Source organism: Podarcis liolepis (genome assembly GCF_965112155.1).
Source record: "Podarcis liolepis genome assembly, chromosome: 6".
Classification (NCBI taxonomy): Eukaryota; Metazoa; Chordata; class Lepidosauria; order Squamata; family Lacertidae; genus Podarcis; species Podarcis liolepis.
In genome coordinates this window covers 34,484,600-34,498,439 of record NC_139559.1, presented here as the reverse complement: position 1 = coordinate 34,498,439, position 13,840 = coordinate 34,484,600, and the positions used below count along the sequence as shown (strand labels likewise).

The window sequence follows — 13,840 nt, the reverse complement described above, 5'->3', positions numbered from 1 at the left end:
CACACACAGCTCTAAACACAAGTTAGACCCACACCTTCTTCAAGAGACTAATAATTTTCTTGGTGCAACTTGTTTAAGGGAATTCAAAATGTCACTTAGGAATAGCGCCTGGTTAACATGCAGTACTTTCTCTTTTCCTCATTCACACAAAATACATAAGAGTTGAAAAGACTTGATAAATACACAAAAGGCGAAAAGAATCTTGACACTGTACCAGGGTAATTCACTCACAGGAGCAGTGGCGGGGGGGAGAGGCATTGTACTATAAAAGGGAAGCTGTACCTAAACTTTAATTACGCTTTCACCTCTTGGTGCATGGGGAACAAGCTAAGCATGTTAAGGGTTAATTAATCTATATTAACTAATAGTCTCAAAGAAAACAGGAGCCATTTCAATAGCACTCCAGGCCTTCACCATAAGCCAAACCAACAAACGGCGTCAGGAGAGCTCAATGACGCCTCATCCTCGTGGGTGATCCACCAGAGGGAATAAAAGTTTAACTTTATCTAAAAATATCGTTCACTGTTTGTAAATAGACAGCCCATAAGAAACACCCTGTTTCACTCATCCCCAGCAAAGGTGTGGGCACAGGAAGAGTGACTCATCTGGGGCACTAAGTAGGGAGAGAACTGGTTTCGGCTCTAATCCCAACGTTCCTCCCCCAGAATTCATCACCCATCAATTCCCTCTCCCCGTTCCGTCACACACCTGACACTCTCTGCCCTTAGACCCACAGCCAGAGACCGCAGTAGATTCAACAGCCACAGAACCTCCCCCATCACATCATGACAGCAGAAAATGCCACAGAACTTCCCATGCAGGAAAGAGAAAGCAAATCTACAGCTTGACTTTTTCCTGCTGAACTTGTCCTGTGGAAATCAGTGAAGCGTGAGCACTTAACTGTGCTCTTCAGTTTTCACTGATTTCAAAAGGCAGATTTTAAAGTTTCTGGGCAGCATCCAACGTTTTTACCGCAAGGCCCCAGTTCTCTCCCTCTGGGCTCTTGCTTCCTCCACATTGTCCATCAGCTCACTGCTCTTTGGAAAGTATTCCAAAATTCCACAATGCGCTGTCTGTTGAATCCTTGTTAACTAAATGCAGGCTCCTCACAGGTGTCAGCAACTTTTAGCAGGGTTTGATGCAACTCCCTGGCAAGGCTCCTAATGCAGGCCTGCAGCAGGGTTTCTCCTAGGTCAAGGAAAAGAAGGGAGGCTGACTTGGGACCCTGGATTGTTCTTAAGGAGGCAGGGGATTGTTAAATCACTGTGCCTAGATCAGTGTTTCCCAAACTTTTTTGGGCAACGGCACACCTGTCTACTGAAAAAAAATCTCGCGGCACACCACCATTAAAGCCCCGCCCCGTGACGTCAGCGCGCAGCGTCACGCCGGGAGGGACGCACGAAAGTGAAAGTTTTTTCCCTCCCCCCTCAGTCCCTCGCTCGGAATTCAGCTCGTTTGGGGCATCGCTCCGGCTGCTCCCTCTCCCGCCGCGCAGGAGCGATGCCTCTCTCTGGCTCTCCCTCCGCGCAGGCTGAGGGAGGGAGGGAGGTGCGCGTGTGACCCGTCTCTGCTGGGAGACCAAACCCAGTGAGGCAGAGTCGCGCGGAGGCGCCCAGGCAGCGCTGCCGGCTGCGAGGAGGAGCGCCAGGCAGCAGCAGGAGGCGCGGCCTCTCCTCGCCGCCGCCGCCCCGCCTCTCGCCACCCGACTCGCCCGCCTCCCTCCAGGCATCTCGCGGCACACCAGCCGATGTCTCACGGCACACTCGTGTGCCACGGAACACCGGTTGGGAAACACTGGCCTAGATACAGTAAATACAGGACACTATGCAGTATGTGACTGGGTTTAAGCTGTAACAGTTTGCTTTATACTTATTTACACTTACACAGAAAAATGGCAAATGGAGGGGAAAAGAGAATGACTGAAAAGCAGGATTTAAAAAAATAATAATAGAGAAAAGTGGCTGGAACAAGAGAATATAGGAACCATCCCACTGTCTGGAAACGTCACTCCCAGGTTCACAATGAAAAGCTATTTTTAAATGTTGACAGCCAACGAAGGGAGCATTGCCCAGAGACATCCAGTGAGAAATTTAAACTTTTCATGTAGTTGGGATTGGGTACAGGGGCACCCACCCCACCCCACCAAAACCCAAATAGAGGAAAGAAAGAAAGAAAGAAAAAAAGAGGGGCAAGGAGGAAAGATAGGTCAATGAGAATTGAGCATGCTCAGTGGGCATGGAATGCTGGGCAGGGGAAGGAGAGACCACCAGACCAAGGGGGTGAAACTCTCTCCATTTCCTGCAACAACCATTAAGGACTAAGACAAACCCTCCATCCAACAGTCACTGTGGGTTTTCCTGCTTTGTGCTTCTCCCTGCCTTTGCTCCTCTACTGACACAGGTTATAGCTCCAGTGTGGCTATTCACATCTCCCTGAAGGTTTTAGTCAAACAATTATTATTATTATTATTATTAAAGCACCTGTATTTAAATATTTATTTGATGCCTTAATAAAAACCTATTTTATTTTTTGATGGAAGCATGTTCTGGGTAACAGAGAGGAGTGCCCTTGTACCACAGATTACAAGTCACAGGAAGTGACAGGTCCATTTTATTCTGCACTAGTCAGACTCCATCTGGAACACCGTGTCTAGTCTTGGGTGCTGCACTTTAAGAATAGTATAAACAAATGGGAACAGGACCAGAGGACAGCAATAAAGGTGGCCAGTGGTATGGAAAAGAAATCCTATGAAGGGACTGGGTACCTTTAGCCTGGAGGAGAGAAGACATGAGGGGAGGGAGACTCATAATAGTACTCTTCAAACACTTGAAGAACTGACACACAAAACAGGGCAAAGACTTGTACTCTGCTGCCCAGAGAACAGGATTTGTTCCAATCACCTTAAGTTACAAGCAGATTTTGGTTTGACATCAGAAGAAACTTATTGAAAGTTACAGGATCTTGACGGTTACCTAGAGCAGTGTTTCCCAACCTTTTTTGGGCAAAGGCACACTTGTTTCATGAAAAAAATCTCGAGGCACACCACCATGCCAGATGGGGAAAGGTCACTTTTTACTTATGTAAAAAAAAAAAAAAAAAAAATAGTAACAGCATAGAAGGTAATGGTTATCTCTTTGATGTCTGATGGGAGGGCATTCCACAGGGCGGGCGCCACTACCGAGAAGGCCCTCTGCCTGGTTCCCTGTAACCTCACTTTTCACAGTGAGGGAATTGCCAGAAGGCCCTTGGCACTGGATCTCAGTGTCTGGGCTGAACGATGGTGGCGGAGACGCTACTTCAGGTATACTGGACCGAAACCGCTTAGGGCTTTAAAGGTCAGCACCAACACTTTGAATTGTGCTCGGAAAGGTACTGGGAGCCAATGTAGGTCTTTCAAGACTGTCGTTACGTGGTCTCGGCGGCAGGTAGCAGCGCTCACAGCTTACGGACTGCACCATGTAACAGGTGTCCGGCCCAGCAGCCTAAGGCGGACAAGCCACTGAAACAGGCATTCAGAATCCATTCATTTCATAAAACCTGCAGGGCTCAATCTCTGTGTTTGTGTATGTGTGTGTTTCTGTTTTGCCCAAGGGTCTGGGGGTGGGAGAGAGCTCTTTAGCATGATGCTTTTAAAACAATTAAATTATCAACAAACAAACCTGATGATACGAATAGCAACGTCAGGTGCTACCCGGGGGGGGGGGGGAGAAGGGGGCCTACTCGGAAGTAAATACTGCGTCCAGGCGCAATTAGCGCTGATTTAAGGTGCACCAAGACTGCCTAAAAACCTCACCAAAGATATGCAACAAAGCGCTTCGTTGCAGAGGGGAGAGTTTGTGCACCGTGGAGGCTGGAGGGCTTCTATTCTACATGCGGGGGTTGGGGGGGCGAGGAAAATGTGCTCCGTGGGGGGGCGGGGAAGGCAAGAAAAGGAGCTGAGCTCTAACTATAGGCTCCCACGCTTGAGCAGTCCCGACTCGGTGGGGCGGACCACCCTCTCTCCTGGAGGAGGAGGAAGAGGAGGAGGAGATTCCCATCCACGGCGTGGCCTCCCGCGCTCCTGAATGGGAAATCTCTGCAGCCCAAGACTCTCCGCGAGGCAGCTCCTCCCTTCCTGCCTTGAGCCGCCGCCAGCCGCGCCCCCCTCCCCAGTTATCTGCTGCCTGCCAAGCCCCGCCCCTCTTCATTGTCCTCCCCTTCTGTTTATTCCCCTTCCTCCATCCCTCGCTTTTTCCCCTCTCTTTCCTTTTTTTAAAAAAATATTTTCTCTTCCCCTTCTTTTTTTCCACCCTTTCTTTTTTCTCTTTCTCCCCCCCCCCTCCCCGCCCTCCTGGGTTAAAGGATTTGAGCAATGGGTCTGGAGGTGGAGCTCGTCGGAGGATTAGCCCGACTCGCCCGCCTCCCTCCCACGGCACACTAGGCAACGTCCGGCGGCACACTAGTGTGCCTCGGAACACCGGTTGGGAAACACTGACCTAGAGGGATGGTGAACTGTTCTTTACTGGAGGTCTTCAAGCCAAAGATGAACATCTGTTAAGCATGCTCCATCTCTGGATTTCCTGTGTTAACCTTAGAGGGACTACAAGACCTCTTTCAACTCTGTGGTTCTATATGTGTTTTCGAATGACCTGTTTATTGAGTATTCACCCTGATCTGTTTACAAGGAGAATAGACAACCTTGGCTGTGTAATGAGCATTCATTCTGACTTATTTCTGGGGAGGAAAAATGACATTGTGTCAAAGGAAGAGTTATCTCACACTTTCCAGTGGACTTTACTGTTACTTTCCTTATCACAAACACTCTGATCTTTTGGGGGAAGTAGGCTTGTTGTTCCAAGTCAGCTTTAATCCAAATTTACTGGTATGTGGTTGAATCCCACCTAACATAATGACAGTTTAGAAGCATCGTACAAGGGCCAGCTAATTAGTAAACTGCACAGCATGATAAGGAAATGGAAGGGAAGTGATTGATTGTCACAAGAGCCACCTAATCAGTGCTCTGCCATACAGCTGGTTTCTCTAGAAATAAATAGGAAGAACTTATTGCTCCTAAGTCTGATTCAATTTGAAAGTTTGCACGTGTCCTAAAAGTGGAAAATGTGACTCCACAACTGGATCACCTTTCAATGAAATTGCAAATAGGATGGATGTCTCTCTCTGCTGTCACTGACAAAACATTCTGTGACTACCACCACCAAAGGGGTGGGGGCTTTTTGCTGCACATATATTTTGAGATCCAGGAAAGTGACACCTGTTGAGCTCCTTCTGGTTGGCAAGAAACTTGTCAGATTAAAGGGGGGGGGGACAAGTTGGCAACCATAGATGATACAATGCTAAAAACAATTGGCCTCCATGTAACCAGAGAATAATTTTCAGTGTCCCAAAAGCAAGAGCGCTTTATTATGCAATGTTTTCTGTTTCCTACTAGTAACCACTAGTCCCTGCCTCTTTGTACTGAGAAACTGCTTTCTCTTTCTCTCTGGATTTTAGCAGATGCTTCTTACAAGGTCACAGTACTTCAAAAATGAGGAATGCTGCTTTTTTCAAAGCTCCCTCCTACACAATTATCTAAGTTTAACTGAGCCCTTTCCTCCGTGGCACCTGGCTATCCTAGTCTGTGCAGAAATTTCTGTGCTTATCAGAGGACAGCTTCTGTTCCCTAGTAGAGGAAGTCTTGGTGAAGACTCTTGCAAAAGAGTTCTTAGTCTTAAGCAGAAAACTGTGAAAAACCAACAGCTTGGATTGCAGACATTAATAATGAGGGGTGGGTCCTCCATGTCTGGCTTTCCTCTCACTCCAGAGGGAGCGGAACACAAGCATATACAGCTCTCCCATCTACAAAGTAGGTCACTGGCTCAGAGGCAGGAACAGCAAGCCTGACCTTTGCCTAGCTAGGCTTGGGGTTGGAGGGGCACCTGCTTGCAGAGGGAAAGAAACCGGTGCGTCCTCAGCCTTGGCTTGCACATGGAATTCCAGCACTTCCTCAGCTTGAGGACAAAGCTCTAGTTCTCTTTGTCGAAAGGCCATGTGTCTCACAGGTAACCAAGGAGCCCCAACTGTGAGGCAGTTTCACAAGAGTGACAAGCGGTGAAAAGAATCGAGCCAAGCCATGGGTACTGGAGAAAGGCCAAAGCTCAATGGTAGAGTATCTGTTTTGCATGCAGAAGATCCCCTATTCGATCCCAAGCATTTCCACATAAAGCAGAGGGAGACTCAGTGCTTGAAACCCTGGAGAATTATGGCCAGTCATTGTAGACTCAGATGGTCAAGTGGTCTGACTAAGGTGGTTTCCTATGTTCCCATGAACCTAAGTTATTCAGGCACTACCCAAAGAAAAGAAAAAAAGTGCTTAATTCCCACTTCGATCCCATAGCAGGCAGGAAGTAGCACAATAAGGACTAAACTTTTATTGGTTTTATTGTGATTATTTGTATGGTTTTAAATAGATTTTATATACGTACTGTATATAGTTTTACTTCTGACAATGTTTAATTGTTTTTTCTATGTTTTTAGCAGTTCTCATTTTTATATGTAAGCCTCCTTGAGTCCCACCAGGGAGAAAGGTGGGGTATAAATATAACAACAACAACCAGAATAATAATCTAAATGATAACAACTATTATTACTGCTACTTTCACCTGCCCTTCACAAAAAAGATACAGGGCAGGTCACAGTAATGCAAAATACAATTTTTTTATTTAAAAAAACAGTTTTAAACAGATATGTGATGCCAGTCAAATTATTTGCCTTTTCAGTGTGTGTGTGTGGGGGGGTGTTTCCTGCAGAAACAGCCAGTATGGGAAACCTAATTCTGAGCAGGACTTGGGAGTGGGCTCTTCACCCTCTGCCACACCCTGGAGTCACAGATCACATCTGGAGCCCCACAAGTGCAATTTGCACAGAGAAAAATATCCCATTAGAGAGAAAGCTAAAACTCTGCCCCACCCACAGCCCACTGCAGGGTCCCCATCAGAATACCACACTAGACATTTCTACAAGAAAAATCCTGCACTCAGTGTAAAACCAAGTGATTAATGCCATGTGTAGTTTGGCCCCAAGACAGAAATGTCAATTCTAGGATACAGAAAAAAGCTAATTGTGGAACCAGTTTAAAAATGTGTTCCAGAGAAGGAAAATTCTACTAAATTTCTCTTATCCTGCTCCCCAGAAGTGTAAAGTTTGACTATTTAAAATAAAACAGAAAACAAAATGCAAAGAGAAAATATGTTATTTCTAACAGCAGCAAAGGATCTAACTAACAGTGGTATCATTTCCCAGTTCACTCCACTATGAGCCTCTTGGAAGAGGGAAAACCCAACCACACCGAGAGAAAGCTGGCTCTCTGCTGCTCCAAGCTGTGATATGAACAGGAATATAAAGCAATCCAGCTAGCTAGCTAACACCCTTTCCCTCCTGTCAGTAGGCCAGGGCAGATTCAGGCTAATACTTTGGCAAAGAGCCTAGAGATTTACAGTTGACACAAAACAGCAGAAAGGAAGCACTTCATTGAGACAACACAACCTCTTGGAATCTATATCGATACAAGTTTGCAGGGCTGGGCTCTCCCAGGGGAACACACAACACAATAGGGTCTTATGGTACTGTGGAAGCATGTTACACAAGTCATCCTGCACAGCTTCTTCTGAGCATCATCCTTGCCCTCACATTCTAGGGTTACTGGCTCCTCCCAAGACAAGCTGCAAGGAACTTTCCAGAAAAGATCAAACTGATTTAAATCACATTTCCTATTCTGTAATCCATGTACTCTCCCTCCATACAAATATGCACACTGTTTGGTTGCTACTATATCAATTAAAACATCTCAATGTTCAAATAAACACGGACTTTATACTAAGAACAAAATCCAAAACCTTTCATCCCATAGCCATCACTACAAAACTACTCCTGCTAGGAGAGACAGGAGCTACAGTTAGATGAGTAGATTTTTGTTTAGCTCTTTGTACACATATGCAAGGACACAAAGCTAGATCATGCGCTTGAAGACTACCTGTCTGCAATGTTCTGCACACTTATATGAGAGTAAGACCCGCTTATTTCTGAATTGTAGTTACAGGATCAAGAGATAAAAAGTGCACAGCACTTTCACTAGAAAGTGTTGGTAGTTAATGGGCAGAACACTGTCCATGCAACAGAACTTCATCTGGAGGGCCTCAGGTTCCCCGGCCCTGGTTTATGGAGTCTAAGGAGATCTTTCTGCTTTTCCCTCTAAGGAAATTATGCTAATTATACTTATAATTCCCTCTAAGGAAATTATGGCAAATGTGAACTCATACTGAAGTGACTGTTTCTCACAGTTCAGCACAAGACGACAGCTGCACTGCACCAGCAAGGAAGGTCACAGAGCAAAAGTGATTTTGTCAGACTTTGGTCATCAATCCCCCTAAACAGATGTGGTGGAGTGCTTAACTCTATAGGCAAGAAGATGGACGTGGGGGCAAAAGATGGGAGAAGGGAAATAGTATCCTAAAACTGGTATTCAAGAGGTGGGGTGAGGCGGTTGCCTAGGACGGTGGATCTGCCTGCACACCCACACAAATGCCTGCCTGCCACACACCTCTTTTTAGTCCCTTGCTCACCGCAGACAGTGGGTGTATGTGTGCAGCAGTGTACATGCATCGGCATGCAGCATTTTCGGTTTTGTTTAGGGCTGTCAAATGTCCTGGGCCAGCCCTGTGGCCAGATCCAACAACCTTATCATCCTAATCTTGCAAATGTGGTGAAGATAGAAGAATGTGTATAGAAGCCCAGGACATTTTGCTGCTGAAGGTGAACGGCAAGATAACGCACATACAAACCCCAGTTCCATGTACAGCAGCTACCTGGGCTGATCTTCCAACAATCTTAACACTCAACACTTTGCAAACACAAAAATTAGAGACAGCCACTCCTTGCAGGTCTCCTTTCACAAGCACACATAAAAGGTCACTGATTCTGAATGCTGATTTCTCATATCACACTGGAATATCAAACCTTTTAAAAAACAAGATATCAAAGTCAAATGCTATCATAACACCATCATGAGTCACTTAAAGCCATCACAGCATCTAATTCCCAGTAAAACACATCTGTATGTCTAAGCAGGGGTTAATCTTGCCAATCCATGATGTGGCAGATCAGAGCAATCTGTCTCTGGACTGCCAAATCCTTAGGGAATTCGAAATGTAACAGTTTTGTGAGTCTGATACCTCAGGCTAATGATGGAAGAAGAACCTCCACGATCCATAAAAATGGCGTGTTCTTTAAACCAGTCATCCCAGCACAGGTGCTGCAAACCTCAACTACAGCCACTCAACTGGAAAATTGCTCGTGAATGGAAGGTGAGATCAAGTGGCTGTGCATATACATTTTGCAGAATAAGCAGCCTTGCCATTTTAAGTGTTCTCCGCAGATGAACAAACCAGTTTTCCAATGAAAGAGATAAAGCAGCAATGCAGGCATCACCCACAACAGAAACACAATATTGCTAAAGCTACAAATTGTGATTATGAAGGATGTTTCACAGGCTATTTCAAAAGGGCACACAAAGCCAGCCAGACCTGACCCAGGAAAACTAGCTTTGAATCTTCACTGTACTATGAACTCATAGACCCTCTCTTCAGTCTCAGTTCCAAAATGCAAAAGTACCAATAATTCTGCTCTACCTCTCAGCAAGGAGATAATTGTTAAAAATGATAAACTACGTTTCTAATTATATTTTGATCCATTGTACCTTTACAGAAGTAAGTCCCAGTAATCAAATGGGACTTTATTCATTGAATTCAAATGATTCAATACCACCCTCCCATCATACCAAAATTCTAGACAGTATTTGCAGCATAAAAAACACAATTAAACAGCAGATAAAATTTAAAAGAGGCTACAACTTGCACAATTAAGTCAATAAAATCTATTAAAACATCTGAGTATTTATTTATTTTTATTTAGGGAGTGCTTTTCATTTTATTTAGGGAGTGCCTCAGAGGTGAGGTAAGAAGGAACTGGATGCAGGAATATGTATGGAATTGCTTGCAGATGGGTGAGCAGGCACAAAGTGCTTTGTCTCTCCCTCCTGTGTACCTAGCACAAAAGTGTGGTGGGTTACTGCAGGAGGGACAGCACTATCTCCCATCCCCTTTGCCAGTCTGCAGCACGGTGGCAATTTTTTAAAAAAAGGTTTTGCAGACTAGCAACTTTTGTGGGTTTATTTACAAGTCTGGCTGCCAAAATGATAGCAGTGTTGGTGCCAGGTGATCCTCTTTGAAAAGTGCATTCCATAACTACGTTGTCACTGCCAAGAAAGCCCTCTCCATTATACATAGTATTTGCACCTCTGATGGAAAAGGAACATGGAAAAAGTAATCAGGAGATCTTAAAGAATGGGAAGCTGAAATTGGAATAAATGCTGGCTTATTCCCAAGTAAATGCGTACAGGTCTGCAATTTAGATAGCAAATAACCTTTCCTGCTTCTGACATTGGTAATCTTCAAGAAGATCTACCACCACATCACCTCAAACCTTGTAATGGGTCAGAAATATATATAGAGAGAAAATCTGACTTTCCAAACCAATCCAGTGCCAACAAAACAGGGAGTTTCCTCCATCTCCCCCATATTTCTTTTAACTGACAGGTGTACATATGAAAAGAAAAGAAAAATTCTGCATTTTTTGAAAGGACAGAAAACTTTCACATCTTTTCCTGTAAAAAGCTCCCAAAGCCAGGAAAAACCTCAGTACTTCCTCTGTTATTTGAAAGCTCCACACAGCTAAACAATATATCTTTCCTACCACCACAGTATTGAAAGTTGCAGTTGCTTGCATTTGTCTGCTCTTCACATTCATAACTGCAACCTAGTATCCAGGCTCAGGCTGCAGAATCTGACAACTCAATAAAAGTCCTGTCCCTTTTGACCCCTCAACCAGGCTGTTGCGGCATTATTCAAAACTCCTGATCCAACATTTTCCCTTTGTTTCTCTATTAGGAAAAGAACCATTGTCATTCTCTCCTAAATATAATAAAAGGTCACAGGACACCATTACTCCATTTCCTGGTTTTGCTGTGAAACTGCTTCAAAACAGTGCGGGAAGGGGGGGAATCCACTGTTTAGACACTTTGACTCTCCTCCAACCCAAACCTTTTGAGTTTGCACAGATGTTAGAGCAAAGAGTGTTGGCTTCACCTTCACTCAGAAAGCTATCACCTGCCTCCATTTAATCCAGAGTGATAAATCTTCCTCAGAGGACACCGGCATTTGTATTTCAAAAAGGATTCTGGAGAATCTGAAAATCCCCACTTTAAACATTTGTTCAGTAGACCATATGGCAATTTTGAACCACAAGAATAATAGTGCATATATGGCACCCTAAAATGCTATAGTACTGGGGTTCAATATCAGGGTTGACTTGGGATACATTTTCCATTTTGGCAACCCCAGTAAGAAGAATTAGCAAAATATTCCTTTGACAACAACACTGTGGTGGTCAGTGACTTCTTATTAATTTGGGGCTAGATGCACAAGCAAAATTCCAAGTTCCCAAATATACTGGAAGGATGGAAGGCATTCCTGGCGAAATCAGTCAACTTTTTCCACCACCAACTTGCACCGACAGCAGAGCTCACTACTACTATCTTTGGGAGAGGTGTGCATGGGTGTAAGACCAGCATGGTACACACGTGCACTGTCAGGGCTCAAACACCACAAGCACATACAAATTCCCAAATTAGCAAGGCATATGTCTGCCCTGATTATTTAGGATAGTCAAAAGACTCATAGCAAAACATTTTCCTTTATAACACCCTATTTGGCTGCCTGAACTGGTAATACTTCAAAACTGAGCAATTACAATTAAGCTAATATAATAACTTATGAAGAAGGATCAGTCCAGCATCCTGTTTCTCACAGTGCCCGAAAAGATACCTATGTGAAGCTCACACAACACTAGGGCAGTAGCCTTTTCTGGCCATTATTCTCCAGCAAGTTATATTCAAAGTCACAGGGTTTCCAGTCCTGGAAATATTAAACAGCCATAATGACAAGTGGCCATTGCTACTCTTATCTTCCATTTATTTGTCGAATCCCCTCAGAAAGCATCCGGGCTGGTAGCCTTCACCACATCTTGTGACAGTAAATTCCATCGTTTATACGCTGTGCAAATTAGAACTTCCTTTCGGCACTATCATTAACAAGTACTGTTATTATGTATAAAACACCAGTTACGCACCCTACTGCACAGATTATTTAAGAGCAGCAAGGCAAACCAGCTTACAAAGGCATCCCAAGTATCTGCCAAGCAGCCACCAGCATTTTATCTGGCATGTTTACTAACCCTGAAAATCGCTATCACTCTCTTTCTCTCTCTGAAATCCGGGCTTGCAGGGAAGGCACTCTGCACACGCTCAGGCGCCCTCCATTTATTCCTTCCCATGGCTCCTTAACACTCACGAGAGATTCCGGTTGTGAGGAAGGGTTCAGCTTAAGCCCTGCCAAACAAACCAGACCCACACAGAGAAGAACAAGCCTATTCTGTTTCCTGAGTGTCTAGTCCTCACGGCCTCTCCCCACGGGGTGGGGGGGGGGAGAGATCCCTTGGGACCGGGAGGGGTGCCAGCCCCAATCTTTCCTCAGGCAGGTCAGGTCCTCTCATCCTCCCGAGGCCTCGGTGTCCCAGAGGGGAGATAGGGAGGCAGGCAGCAGCGCCCAAAGCGGCTCTCCAAGGGGGCAATAACCCGGAGGGCGCCTCGCCAACCAGCTCCGAGCCGAGGCAGGCGATACCTCCAAGGGGCCCCCAGGCAGACAGCCCCCCACGTCACCCACTCACCAGCTCCCATGGCGGCAGCGGAGGCACCCGCGCTCCCCACCGGCCAACTGCACTCCGGGCTCCTCGGCTCGCTCGCAACTTTGCAAGGAGCGACCAGACGCGCTCTCCGGAGCGGGCACATTTGGCCAAGCCCCCATTGGCTAGCGCCTGCGTCGCTCCGGCCTCAAGCCCCGCCCTCGCCTCGCCTTATATGGACTCCCGTTTACTCTGCTTCTCTCTCCCCCCTCCCACCCCGCGGTACACGTGGGCGCCGCTGGCCCTGTGGAGCTGGAGACTCGGATCTTTCTGGCGCCCTGCGCTCCTTGTTGCCGCGCCGCGCCAACCCTCGTCTACCCCGGGGATGGTGAATAAGGATGAGTCTCAGGGAACAGAAAGGCGAGCAGCGGGATGTCTGAGCCCGATCGTCACGCAGCCGCGCGCTCGGGCTTCCTTCACACAGTCCACATTCAACACGTGCACAGTGCAGTTTCTCTGCATCATGGAATGGGAGTACTGGTGCTACAAGAGTCTTCAGAAAAACACTCGAAGGCTCAAGGTTATGATGAACCTTTTTCATCCACGAGGTGGCAAATAAAGCATTTTTTTTAAACCCTCAGGCTATATTCCAGTCTTGTTTTAAAAAACAACAACTGGGCTTTTCAACCACTGTCATGATAACTCATGGGGGGGGGAGAACCCTACAGATAATTATGATGAATGAATGAATGGATTCATTACGCTCACAGACCAGAAATATGGACATAAAAAGCAACGGAGAACATGCAAATCTATATAGGTTAAAGTTAAGCACAATAAATATTACGGATATAAAACAATTAAAATATGTACCTTATGATGGCTCCCTAGAACATCTCGCTCGGGATTCACTCAAGCAATGTCTGCACTTCCAGGAAGAAACTTTTCATTTGTTGCCAAAGCTGAAATTATCTGAGCAGCGCTTCCACTGACACCACCTGGAATCTTGTTCCACACACCCACAAGCAAAACGCCCTGCAGACTCACCCGCTGCACACTCATTCTCAGG

General features: G+C 45.8%; 1 protein-coding gene across 1 annotated transcript in view; it reads right to left on the bottom strand.

The window, feature by feature from the left end:
• Nucleotides 1–12,924, bottom strand: part of DENND2C (DENN domain containing 2C) — a 57,922-nt gene extending 44,998 nt beyond the window's left edge. Inside the window, exon 1 of the mRNA XM_083508731.1 lies at nt 12,817–12,924. The gene's annotated coding sequence lies outside the window, so the exon portion shown is untranslated. The remainder of the gene's footprint in view (nt 1–12,816) is intronic.
• Between the last annotated feature and the right edge of the window lie 916 nt (nt 12,925–13,840).